We start from the raw sequence: 12,105 nt of genomic DNA, 5'->3' as shown, positions 1-12,105 counted from the left end.
GGAACGTGTGGGGAAGGCCGATTCAATCCCGGGTTTAGAGTCTGGAACAAATTATTTAGGAGTGTGGGATGGGCCGGATTAATCCAGGGGTTAGAGTCTGGAACACAGGGTGTCTGAGAGTGTGGGTACGCCGGATTAATCCAGGGATTAGGGTCTGGAACAAAGTGCATGAGAGTTTGGGGAGGCCGTAATAATCCAGGTGTTAGGGTCTGGAATGCAGTGCTTGAGAGAGTGGGATAGGTCGGATTAATCCAGGGGTTAGTGTCTGAAACACAGTGCCTGAGAGTGTGTATTGACTGGATTAATCCAGGGGTTAGGGTCTGGAACACAGTGTCAGAGAGTTTGGGGAGGCCGGGTCAATCCAGGGGTTAGGGTCTGGAATACATTGTCTGAGTTTATGGGATAGACCAGATTAATCCAGGGGTTAGGGTCTGGAACACAGTGTGTGAGTGTGGGATAGACCGGAATATTCCAGGAGTTAGGGTCTGGAATGCAGTGCTTGAGAGAGTGGGATAGGTCGGATTAATCCAGGGGTTAGTGTCTGAAACACAGTGCCTGAGAGAGTGGGATAGGCCGGATTAATGCAGGAGTTAGCGTCTGGAACACAGTGTCTGAGAGTGTGTATTGACTGGATTAATCCATGGGTTGGGGTCTGGAACACAGTGTATGAGCGTGAGGGATAGGCCGGATTAATCCAGGTGTGAAGGTCTGGGACACAACGTTTGAGAGTGTGGGATAGGCTGGATTAATGCAGGAGTTAGGGTCTGGAACACAGTGTCTGAGAGTGTGGGGACACCGGGTCTATCCAGGGGTTAGGGTCTGGAACACAGTGTCTGAGAGAGTGGGATAGGGCGGATTAATGCAGGAGTTAGCGTCTGGAACACAGTGTCTGAGAGAGTGGGATAGGCCGGATTAATCCAGGGGTTACGGTCTGGAACACAGTGTCTGAGAGTGTAGGATAGGCCGGGTCAATCCAGGGGTTAGGGTCTGCAACACAGTGCGGGAGTAGGATAGGCAGGATTAATCCAGGGGTTACGGTCTGGAACACAGTGTCTGAGAGCGTGGGATAGGCCGGATTAATCCAGCGGTTTGGGTCTGGAATACAGTGCGGGAGTAGGATAGGCAGGATTAATCCAGGGGTTAGGGTCTGGTACAGAGTTCCGGAAAGTGTGGAGAAGGCCGATTCAATCCCGGGGTTAGAGTCTGGAACAAAGTACCTGGGAGTGTGGGATAGGCCAGATTAATCAAGGCATTAGGGTCTGGAACACAGTGTCTGAGAGTGTGGGGTAGGCCGGAATAATCCAGGGGTTAGGGTCTGGAACACAGTGTCTGAGAGTGTGCAGTAGGCCGGAATAATCCAGGGGTTAGGGTCTGGAACACAGTGCCTGAGAGTGTGGGGTAGGCTGGAATATTCCAGGGTTTTGGTCTGGAACACAGTGTCTGAGAGTGTGGGATAGGCCGTATTAATCCAGGGGCTAGGCTCTGGAACAAAGAGCCTGAGAGTGTGGGGGTGGCCGGAATAGTCCAGGATTTAGGGTCTGGAACAGTGTCTGAGAGTGTGGGATAGACCGGGTCAATCCAATGGTTAGTGTCTGGAACACAGTCCCTGAGACTGTGGGATAGGCTGGATTAATCCAGGGGTTAGGGTCTGCATCACAGTGCCTCAGAGTGTGGAATGGGCTGGATTAATCCTGGGTTTAGGGTCTCGAACACAGTGCCTGAGAGTCTGGGGGAGGCTGCAAAATCCAGGGATTAGATCTGAAACACAGTGTCTAAGAGTGTGTTGGAGGCCGGGTCAATCCAGGGGTTAGGGTCTGGAACAGTGTCTGACAGTGTGTGATAGGCCAGATTAATCCAGGGGTTAGGTCATGGAACACAGTGTCTGAGAGTGTGGGATAGGCCCGGTCAATCCAGGGTTTACATTCTGGAACAAAATGTCTGAGAGTGTGTGATTGGTCGGATTAATCAAGGGGTTAGAGTCTGGAACACAGTGCCTGAGAGAGTGGGATAGGCCGGATTAATCCAAGGGTTAGGTTCTGGAAAACAGTGTCTGAGAGAGTGGGATAGGCCGGGTCAATCCAGGAATTAGGGTCTGGAACACTGTGCCTGAGAGTGTGGGATAGGCCAGATTAATCCGGGGTTAGGGTCGGGAACACAGTGCCTGAGAATGTGGGCTAGGCCGGATTAATCCAGGGGTTTGTGTCTGGATTATAGTACTTGTGAGAGTGGCGTAGGTCGGAATAATCCAGGGATTAGTGTCTGGAACACGGGTTTGAGGGTGTGGGATAGGCCAGATTTATCCAAGGGCTAGGCTCTGGAATACAGTATCTGAGAGTGTGGAATAGGCGGGATTAATCCATGGGTTAGGGTCTGGAACACAGTGTCAGAGAGTTTGGGGAGGCCGGGTCAATCCATGGGTTAGGGTCTGGAATACAATGTCTGAGTTTATGGGATAGACTGGATTAATCCATGCGTTAGGGTCTGGAACACAGTGTGTGAGTGTGGGATAGGCCGGAATATTCCAGGATTTAGGGTCTGGAAAGTAGTGCTTGAGAGAGTGGGATAGGTCGGATTAATCCAGGGTTTGTTGTCTGGAATACACTTTTAGAGAGTGTGGGTTAGGCTAAATTAATCCAGGGGTTAGGGTCAGTACACAGTGCCCGAGGGTGTGGGATAGGCAGGGTCAATCCAGTGGTTAGGGTCTGGAACACAGTGCCTGAGAGAGTTGGATAGGCTGGATTAATCCAGGGTTTAGGGACTGGAACAGAGTGTCTGACATTGTTGGATAGGCCAGATTAATCCAGAGTTTAGTGTCTGCAACAAAGTGCCTGAGAGAGTAGGATAGGCAGGATTAATACAGGGAATAGAGTCTGGAACACAGTGCCTGAGAGAGTGGGATAGGCCGGACTAATCCATGAGTTAGGGACTGGAACACAGTTCCTGAGAGAGTGGGATAGGTCGGACTAATCCAGCAGTTAGTGTCTGGAACACAGTTCCTGAGAGAGTGGGATAGGTCGGATTAATCCAGGTGTTAGGATCTGGAACATAGTGCTTGAGAATGTGGATTTGGTCGGATTAATCCAGGGGTTAGGGTCTGGAACACAGTGTCTGAGAGTGTGGGATAGGCCGGATTAATCCAGGGGCTAGGGTCTGGAACACAGTGTCTGAGAGTGTAGGATCGGCCCATTCTATCAACGAGTTACGTTCTGGAACACAATGTCTGAGAGTGTGGGATTGTTCGGATTAATCCAGGGATTAGGGTCTAGAACACAGTGTCCGAGAATGTTTGGGATAGGCCGGATTAATCCAGGACGTAGGTTCTGGAATGCGGTGTCTGCGAGTGTGGGTGTGCTGGATTAATCCAATGGTTAGGTTTGAGAAGACAGTGCCTGAGAGAGTGGGATAGGTTGGATTAATCCAGGGTTTAGTGTCTGGAATACAGTGTCAGAGAATGTGGGGTTGGCCGGGTTAATCCAGTGGTTAGGGTCTGGAATACAGTGTCTGAGAGAGTGGGATAGGTTGGATTAATCCAGAGTTTAGTGTCTGGAACACAGTGTCTGATAGTGTGGGGTTGGCCGGATTAATCCAGTGGTTAGGGTCTGGAACTATGAGAAACAAAGCTCACACACTTCAATAATTGCAGTCCGAGACAAAATCTGAATCAGTAGTGTCCTTTATTTTACTCTTGCAAGAGGGTGTGATGTCCAGTGTCTACAAGGCAAGGGACATACACACCCCAAATTCAATTCATACACAATATTTATATAATTTGGTTTCTTTTGTTTTTCATTGCTCCTCCCCTGTTTACATCGTCCACTTCCCTAAGACCGACCCCCATTACCCCTGTTTATCTCTTGCCTTATCCGGCCTTGTCTGTGACAAAATGCTTATTTCTGGCCTCACAAGGCTGTTTAACCTCATCCTGCTGTAGGTCATTGTTCGGCATATTCTTTCTTCACCATTATCTACTCCCTCCATCTGTACCTTCCCCTGATCCCTATGACCCTTTTAATTGGGGTTTGTTCCTGTGTCTCTGTAAAAGTGGGAAACAGATGTTTATATCTCCTGTTTGTACAGGCGTATCTAGCTGAACTTCCTCCCCTCACAGCATCTTATCTATTCGCCTGTAATATCTACCATTGTTTTGCAGTCACGTTTCATTCTTGCATACAATTTTAGCTAATACAAAAACAATTATGTATTTCCTCCACATCGTTTCCATTCTTGTTGACTCAGCTCTTGGCTAAAACAATTACACACTGGTGTGAGTTTTTTTTGCCTTGTACAAGTAAATGGAATTGCAGAAGTAACACTAGTTTTCCCACATCCCACAATTTCCCCATTTTCTTTAATTACCATTTGTTACCTTCTGCAATTTTTCTTTTCAGCATCGCCCCCGAAATTCACAAGCATCATTCCGGAGATTTCATCCATCTTGGTCTCACTCATCCCCTCATTATTTAGTCGATAAAGTTCCCCTGCCTGATTCCCTTTTAGGGGCATCTGTTTCATTAAGGCTGTCTCAATCAGTCTTTGGGTGAGTCCTCGTATACAGGGTATGATACAACAGCCAGTGGCTACCAACACCCCGGCTACTACTGTCAGGGAAGGAAGGATGGAAACCACCACCCCCCTTCCATTTTCCAAACCAGGATTCAAGCCATCCCGTGAGAGATGTGTCTACTCCCGAATTCTCAGCCTGTTCATCTGCTAAGGGAGTCAATCCCCTTAAGGCCCGAGTGATTGAACCATCAGGTGCAGTGTTATTAGGAATAAAGGTACACCAGCTTCCTCCTAACATCACACACACACCCCCTTTTCCCGCTAGAATCATCTCAAGGGCCATTCTATTTTCCCATGCCATCCCACTTGTCACATCAAGCTGGTCTGATATTCCTTTAACCACATCTCTTGTATAATTTATAAATCACTGTTGATTATAGAAAATGTAATTTATCCAATCTATATTTTTATTAATTGTTACCCACCAGAAGAGAGCTGACTCAAAGACTGCTGCAATCTGGTTACGAGCCTTGAATTCATCAGGTACCCCCCCCGCCCCAGGGACTCCTACAGAATCGAGATAAATCCTGTCATTGAAAGAAGTGTCTAACAGTGATCTCTTACCCCTTCTCTTTTTCCCTACTAGCTTTTCCTTCTCAAATGCCAGGGTAAATGGAATTGCCAACTGTACAATTCCACATATCCCTCTCCAATCCAGAGGGAGGGTGGGTCTCTATATTTTGCCTCCACAGTCCCACCACAGATCCACTCGGGGAACCTTCAGTGCTGAGTAGTTCCCTCCCTTCTCCGTTTCAGTAACATCCTTAATCTCTGTACATAATTTCAGCTCCCCCCAAGTCTCCAGACCGATTTGTACCTCGTCTACACACACACCACGTGTGATTTCTGACTGTGGCTGGAAACGTGGGGGGGGGGGGGGGGGGGTGGGGGTTTTGAGTCTTTCTTCTCCAAGGGAGGGAACATCAGAGATAGGGAGGTACAGTTCCGATCATTCCATGCAGTCTCATCCTGATACAGGGCTATCATACATTCCATGCCCTTCCTGTCTCCCTTCCACCCGAGCGGAAAGGGAACCACCTGGGTCACTGTCCGACCAGAGGCACATACATAACAATTGGTCTTGTTCAGACTTTTTACAGGATACTTTACCCATTCAACCCCGTACCCAGTTTCTATTTCGATGGTCTGTTTTAAGTCCTTTTCCTGTGTAATTTTTACTACTTTAGGGTCATTGGGAGGGGTGACGCAGTAGTTCTGCCCGTTTTCCCTGTCCTACGCTAATTCAAAAACAACAGCCCAAGAAATCCTTCCCATTTGCTTTCATTTCTATCCCAAATGTTTCATTTAATTGTATCTCATAGGTGCCCCCCCTACCCCCCACCCCCAGAATTGCTCTGTGCCATGTGTTTTTTTTTATCATTAAGTATATTGGGTTACACTTTTTATCAGGACAATCGAGAGCTGGTCGGACGGGGGCCCGGTGTACTGTGACGAGACCATTATACCAAGTACCATCCCCAAGGCCATCCCCATAGGATTAAGATGTATCTCAGAGCTGTGGGACTGTGTCTGATTATCTACATCCCCACAATTTAAGCTGCATACATCAGCGTCTATTACTTGTGGATTATCAGACTCAGGGACTGTTAATAATACATATGAAAATGGTGTTTGACAAAATCCCAATACGAAGAGAGCTAGCATCATAACTCTAAGCATCTCCAGCATTCTAAACATGATGGGGAAGCACAAAACGACTTAATATACAATCTTACAGAAATAATCCCGCGCTCGTGTCACCACTGTATAATCAGTTACTCAAAGTCTCTTTAGTCTGAGTTTCAGTGGGTCTTGCGTTGATTTGACTGTCCAGACTTCTTCCTCAACTGCAGCTTCCACTGGCCCTTTGATCCGAGTGTAGTGAGTCCAGCCTTTCCCCCACCATCCTTATTAACGTTTCGGTCGTCAAAAGAGCCTGGTACGGCCCTTCCCAGTCCGGCTGTAATTTAGTCTCTGTCCATGATTTTACTAAGACCCAATCTCCCGGCCGGATGGGATGAACGGTGAATTCAAGGGGTGGAGTCTGTGCCAATAAACCCTGTTCCCTGAGGAAAGACAAAGAGGAGGACAAACCCAGTATATACTTCTTTAAGAACAAGTCTTTAGTTTCGGGAAGTGGCAATTCCCCATTTGTTCCCAGATAAGGTAATCCAAATAAGATTTCATAGGGGGATAGTCCCAAATCTTTCCTTGGGGCTGCTCGTACTCACAAGAGAGTTATAGGTAAACATTTGATCCAAGGGAGTCTGGTTTCTATTATCAGTTTAGCGAGCTGTCGTTTGAGTGTTTGGTTCATTCTCTCAACCCTTCCCAATGATGGCGGGTGCCATGGAGTATGGAACTCCCAGGAAATTCCCAACCCTTTCATTACCCCCTGTAACACTTTAGAGGTAAAATAAGTTCCTTGGTCAGAATCTATATGGTTCACTAGCCCATATCGGGGAATTATGTTCTCTAATATTGTTTTAGACACCCCACTCGCAGTGGCAGTAGCTCGGGAGTATGCCTCAACCCAACCAGATAGATGATCTACTATAACCAACATATACTTTAGTCTCCCTACTCTGGGGAGTTCAGTATAATCTACTTGTATACTCTGGAAGGATCTCAATCCTGGGTCTCTTCCTCCTGGGGTCTGTTTTCTCAAGACTTTCTGATTTACCTTTCTGCATATTATACATCCCTCACATATTTGTTTAACAATTGTATACATTCCTTTACATCCATATTCCCTAAGAACTAAATCACACATTGCTTGTACTCCCCAATGCCTGCCTTGATGTAGGACAGCCATAATCTCTCCCATCATCATTTTGTTTAACATTTCCCTTCCATCAGGTAACCTCCAATGCCCATCTGCTGTTTTTACAGCCCCTAAATCTCTCAATTATTTTCCTCTCTTTCAGTAAATATTGGAGCTTCCCGAGGACCTGGGACAGTAGGTATTAGGGAATGGATCACCACTTCTTGTGGGTTCAGGGCTGCTTCCTTAGCCACTTCATCGGCTAATCTATTTCCCCTAACTTCAGGTTCATTTCCTTTCTGATGACCATTTACATGCACTACTGCTATTTCTCGGGGGAGTAATAGGGACTCCAAGACTCGTTTAATCAACTCCTCGTGTACTAATTCTTTCCCCCGGGTATTGATCAGTCCTCTTTCCTGCCATATCTTTCCGAACGTGCCAACACCAAATACATATTTAGAGTCAGTGTATACTGTTCCCTCTTTATTTTCTAACGCCCTAAGGGCTCTTTCCAATGCATAGAGTTCGCAGGTCTGAGCTGACCACCCATTTGGCAACCTTCCTGCCTCCACCACACTACCTTCCATCCCGTCTACGACTGCATACCCATTATGTCTTTTCCCTTCAGTCACCCGGGATGATCTGTCTATAAATTGTGGGGCTCCTGCATGAAGTGGAACATCTCTCAGGTCCATGCGGACCTTAGTTTGGTATTCTATAATGTCAAGGCAGTCGTGCCCTGGATTCTAAGGAGATTCTCCTTCCCCTTTCCAAAGAAAGGCAGCTGGATTTAAACAATTGTCAGTGACCAACACTAGATCATCCTTTTCTATTAATATTGCCTCATATTTCAGAATCCGCGAGTCTGCCAACCATCGCCCAGCTTTTTTGTTTAGGATCGTTCTCACTTGGTGTGGGGTGCTTACTATTAGGGCTCCCCCAAATGTAAGCTTCCTGCTTTCCTCCACCAACAGTGCAGTGGCAGCCACAGCCTGCACACACTCAGGCCACCCCTGGGATACTGGATCCAATAGCTTCGAAAGATATGCTCCTGGTTGTCTCATTCCTCCCCACCTCTGGGTCAATACTCCCAGAGCCGCTCCCTTATCTACGGTAACAAAGAGGTGGAAAGGTTTATCTAGAGAAGGTAAGGCTGACTCAGGGGCATGGATCAGATCTCTTTTGAGTTCCTCAACTCGTTCTTTTTCCCGATCATCCCAACTTAGACATTTTGGTTCCCCCTCTAATAGTTTGAGATATAATTTCTTAGTCTTCTGTCCATAGGAATCAATCCACAATCTGCAATATCCCGTTAGACCCAAAAATGTACGTAACTCCCGTTAAGTCCTGGGCAGTGGCATTCCCACTATTCCCTCTATCTGTTCCGGGCTTATCTTTCGCTTTCCCTCACTAACTAAATGTCCCAAGTATTTCACTTCTCACTCCACATATTGTAGTTTGTTCTTAGATACCCTCAGTCCCTGCTGACCCAGGAAATTCAATAATTTGTTAGTGGCTTCTACTACTCTTTCTCTTCTTTTTCCTGTTACTAAGAGGTCGTCTACATCCTGCAACAGGGTAGTCCCCGTGGGGCTGCTAAATTTCTCTAATATTTGTTCTAACAGCTATCTAAATAAACTCAGGGAGACCGTAAACTCCTGGGGGTGCACAGCCCACCGGTATTGCTGTTTCCGTCCTGTCTTGGGATCTTCCCACTCAAAGGTAAACAAATTCCTCCTTTCCTCCGCCAAGAGACAAGCCCAAAAGGCATCCTTTAAATCTATCACACTAAACCATTTGTGACTATTATCTTTCCACAATAATAGCATCCTGCCTGTGGAGACCTCTATCTCTGTCCCTGTCGCTCGAACCCTCTATCAAATGCTCCCCCTTGTCCTCTCCCTCTCGCCCTTGTCCTCTCCCTCTCCTTCTCCCTCTCCCTCTTGTCCTCTCCCTCTCCCTCTCCCCCTTGTCCTCTCCCTCTCCCTCTCCCCCTTGTCCTCTCCCTCTCCCTCTCCCCCTTGTCCTCTCCCTCTCCCTCTCCCCCTTGTCCTCTCCCTCTCCCCCTTGTCCTCTCCCTCTCCCTCTCCCCCTTGTCCTCTCCCTCTCCCCCTTGTCCTCTCCCTCTCCCTCTCCCCCTTGTCCTCTCCCTCTCCCCCTTGTCCTCTCCCTCTCCCTCTCCCTCTCCCCCTTGTCCTCTCCCTCTCCCTCTTGTCCTCTCCCTCTCCCTCTTGTCCTCTCCCTCTCCCCCTTGTCCTCTCCCTCTCCCTCTCCCCCTTGTCCTCTCCCTCTCCCTCTCCCCCTTGTCCTCTCCCTCTCCCTCTCCCTCTTGTCCTCTCCCTCTCCCTCTCCCTCTTGTCCTCTCCCTCTTGTCCTCTCCCTCTCCCCCTTGTCCTCTCCCTCTCCGCCTTGTCCTCTCCCTCTCCCTCTCCCCCTTGTCCTCTCCCTCTCCCTCTTGCCCTCTCCCTCTCCCTCTTGCCCTCTCCCTCTCCCTCTTGTCCTCTCCCTCTCCCCCTTGTCCTCTCCCTCTCCCCCTTGTCCTCTCCCTCTCCCTCTCCCCCTTGTCCTCTCCCTCTCCCTCTCCCTCTTGTCCTCTCCCTCTCCCTCTCCCTCTTGTCCTCTCCCTCTCCCTCTCCCCCTTGTCCTCTCCCTCTCCCTCTTGTCCTCACCCTCTCCCTCTTGTCCTCTCCCTCTCCCTCTTGTCCTCTCCCTCTCCCCCTTGTCCTCTCCCTCTCCCTCTCCCCCTTGTCCTCTCCCTCTCCCTCTCCCTCTGGTCCTCTCCCTCTCCCACTTGTCCTCTCCCTCTCCCCCTTGTCCTCTCCCTCTCCCCCTTGTCCTCTCCCTCTCCCTCTCCCCCTTGTCCTCTCCCTCTCCCTCTCCCCCTTGTCCTCTCCCACTTGTCCTCTCCCTCTCCCTCTCCCTCTCCCCCTTGTCCTCTCCCTCTCCCTCTCCCCCTCTCCCTCTCCCCCTTGTCCTCTCCCTCTCCCCCTTGTCCTCTCCCTCTCCCTCTCCCCCTCTCCCTCTCCCCCTTGTCCTCTCCCTCTCCCCCTTGTCCTCTCCCTCTCCCTCTCCCCCTTGTCCTCTCCCTCTCCCCCTTGTCCTCTCCCTCTCCCCCTTGTCCTCTCCCTCTCCCCCTTGTCCTCTCCCTCTCCCCCTTGTCCTCTCCCTCTCCCTATCCCTCTCCCCCTTGTCCTCTCCCTCTCCCCCTTGTCCTCTCCCTCTCCCTCTCCCCCCTTGTCCTCTCCCTCTCCCCCTCTCCCTCTCCCTCTCCCTCTCCCCCTTGTCCTCTCCCTCTCCCCCTCTCCCTCTCCCCCTTGTCCTCTCCCTCTCCCTCTCCCCCTTGTCCTCTCCCTCTCCCTCTCCCCCTTGTCCTCTCCCTCTCCCCCTTGTCCTCTCCCTCTCCCCCTTGTCCTCTCCCTCTCCCTCTCCCCCTTGTCCTCTCCCTCTCCCTCTCCCCCTTGTCCTCTCCCTCTCCCTCTCCCCCTTGTCCTCTCCCTCTCCCTCTCCCCCTTGTCCTCTCCCTCTCCCTCTCCCCCTTGTCCTCTCCCTCTCCCTCTCCCCCTTGTCCTCTCCCCCTTGTCCTCTCCCTCTCCCCCTTGTCCTCTCCCTCTCCCTCTCCCCCTTGTCCTCTCTCTCTCCCTCTCCCTCTCCCTCTCTGTCCTACCTGCTGCCACCCACCCTCCAGTTGCTCACTACTGGTTCCATTCTTTTCTTAACTACCTCATCAACCGTAGCTCCCATCATTTTCACCTTCTGTTTTTGTCTCTCATCCTCTCTCTTTACAAACACTTTCTGTGCCTCTCTTAATAATTCATCTAATGGTTTTTCACTCCACCCTTCTATCTTCTGTATCTTTCTCTGTATGTCTGGCCATGCCTTTGTCACAAAATGTACTTTCAAAAGACCCTGTGCCACTGGGTCCTCAGGGTTCATTCCAGAATATTTCCGCATTGAGTCTCATAATCTTTTCAAGAAAGCTGAGGGAGTCTCATCTTTCTCCTGTCTAACTTCAAAGGCTTTAGTCAAATTCTGCGACTTTGGAACTGCCTCTCTTATTCCTTTTAGAATCAGGTCTTTCAATTCCCTCATTGTTTCTCTATGATCCGGGTTTTGGTTTTCCCACTGGGGGTCTCTGAGGGGAAACTTCACCTCTCCCTGTCCAGCATCCCCATCCCCAGTGGGATATTCCCTGTCCCATATTTTAATGGATGCTCCTCGAATAAGTCCCCTTTCTTTCCCAGTAAATAGGATATTCAAAATAGACATTAACTCAGTCCATGTGTACAGACTGGGCCCCAAGAATTGATCAATTTGTTCAGACAACCCTACCGGATCCTCAACCAGGACCTTCATCTCCTTTTTAAATGTTCTGACCTCCCCACTGGTGAGGGGGGCACTTACAAACCCAATCTCTTTGTCCCCTACTGGTACCTCCCGAAGGGGATAACTCTTTACGTTCTTCCCCTTTTTTTGTTTTCCTCCCCTAGGCTTTCGTTTAGATCCTCCGGAGGTCTCCTCAACATCTACTTTATCTTCCCTTTCTTTCGTTGAGGATTGAGGGTCTGGGACAAAAACATCCCCATCCACCGCCCCTTCTTCCTCCTCTTGTGGGTCATCCGTTCCCTGTCCCCATCTATCTCCTCCTCCTCCACTTCCACCTAATTTGATTTTATGGTACAGGGGGGAGCGGGGGGAAGCAGCCAAGAGGATCCCAGAGACTGGGTGGGGCAGAGGGGGAATCCTTTGTCTTTACTACCATCATTCCCAAACTGCCC

General features: G+C 49.5%; 1 long non-coding RNA gene across 1 annotated transcript in view; it reads right to left on the bottom strand.

Annotated features, from left to right (window-relative positions):
• Window positions 1-5,926: 5,926 nt before the first annotated feature.
• LOC140478540 (uncharacterized) overlaps window positions 5,927-12,105 on the bottom strand; it is a 31,191-nt gene continuing 25,012 nt past the window's right edge. The window contains exon 3 of the long non-coding RNA XR_011960799.1: window positions 5,927-6,629. This is a non-coding gene — a long non-coding RNA (uncharacterized lncRNA). The remainder of the gene's footprint in view (window positions 6,630-12,105) is intronic.

Source organism: Chiloscyllium punctatum, chromosome 6 (assembly GCF_047496795.1).
Source record: "Chiloscyllium punctatum isolate Juve2018m chromosome 6, sChiPun1.3, whole genome shotgun sequence".
Taxonomy (NCBI): domain Eukaryota; kingdom Metazoa; phylum Chordata; class Chondrichthyes; order Orectolobiformes; family Hemiscylliidae; genus Chiloscyllium; species Chiloscyllium punctatum.
This window is presented reverse-complemented; position numbering and strand designations above follow the sequence as displayed.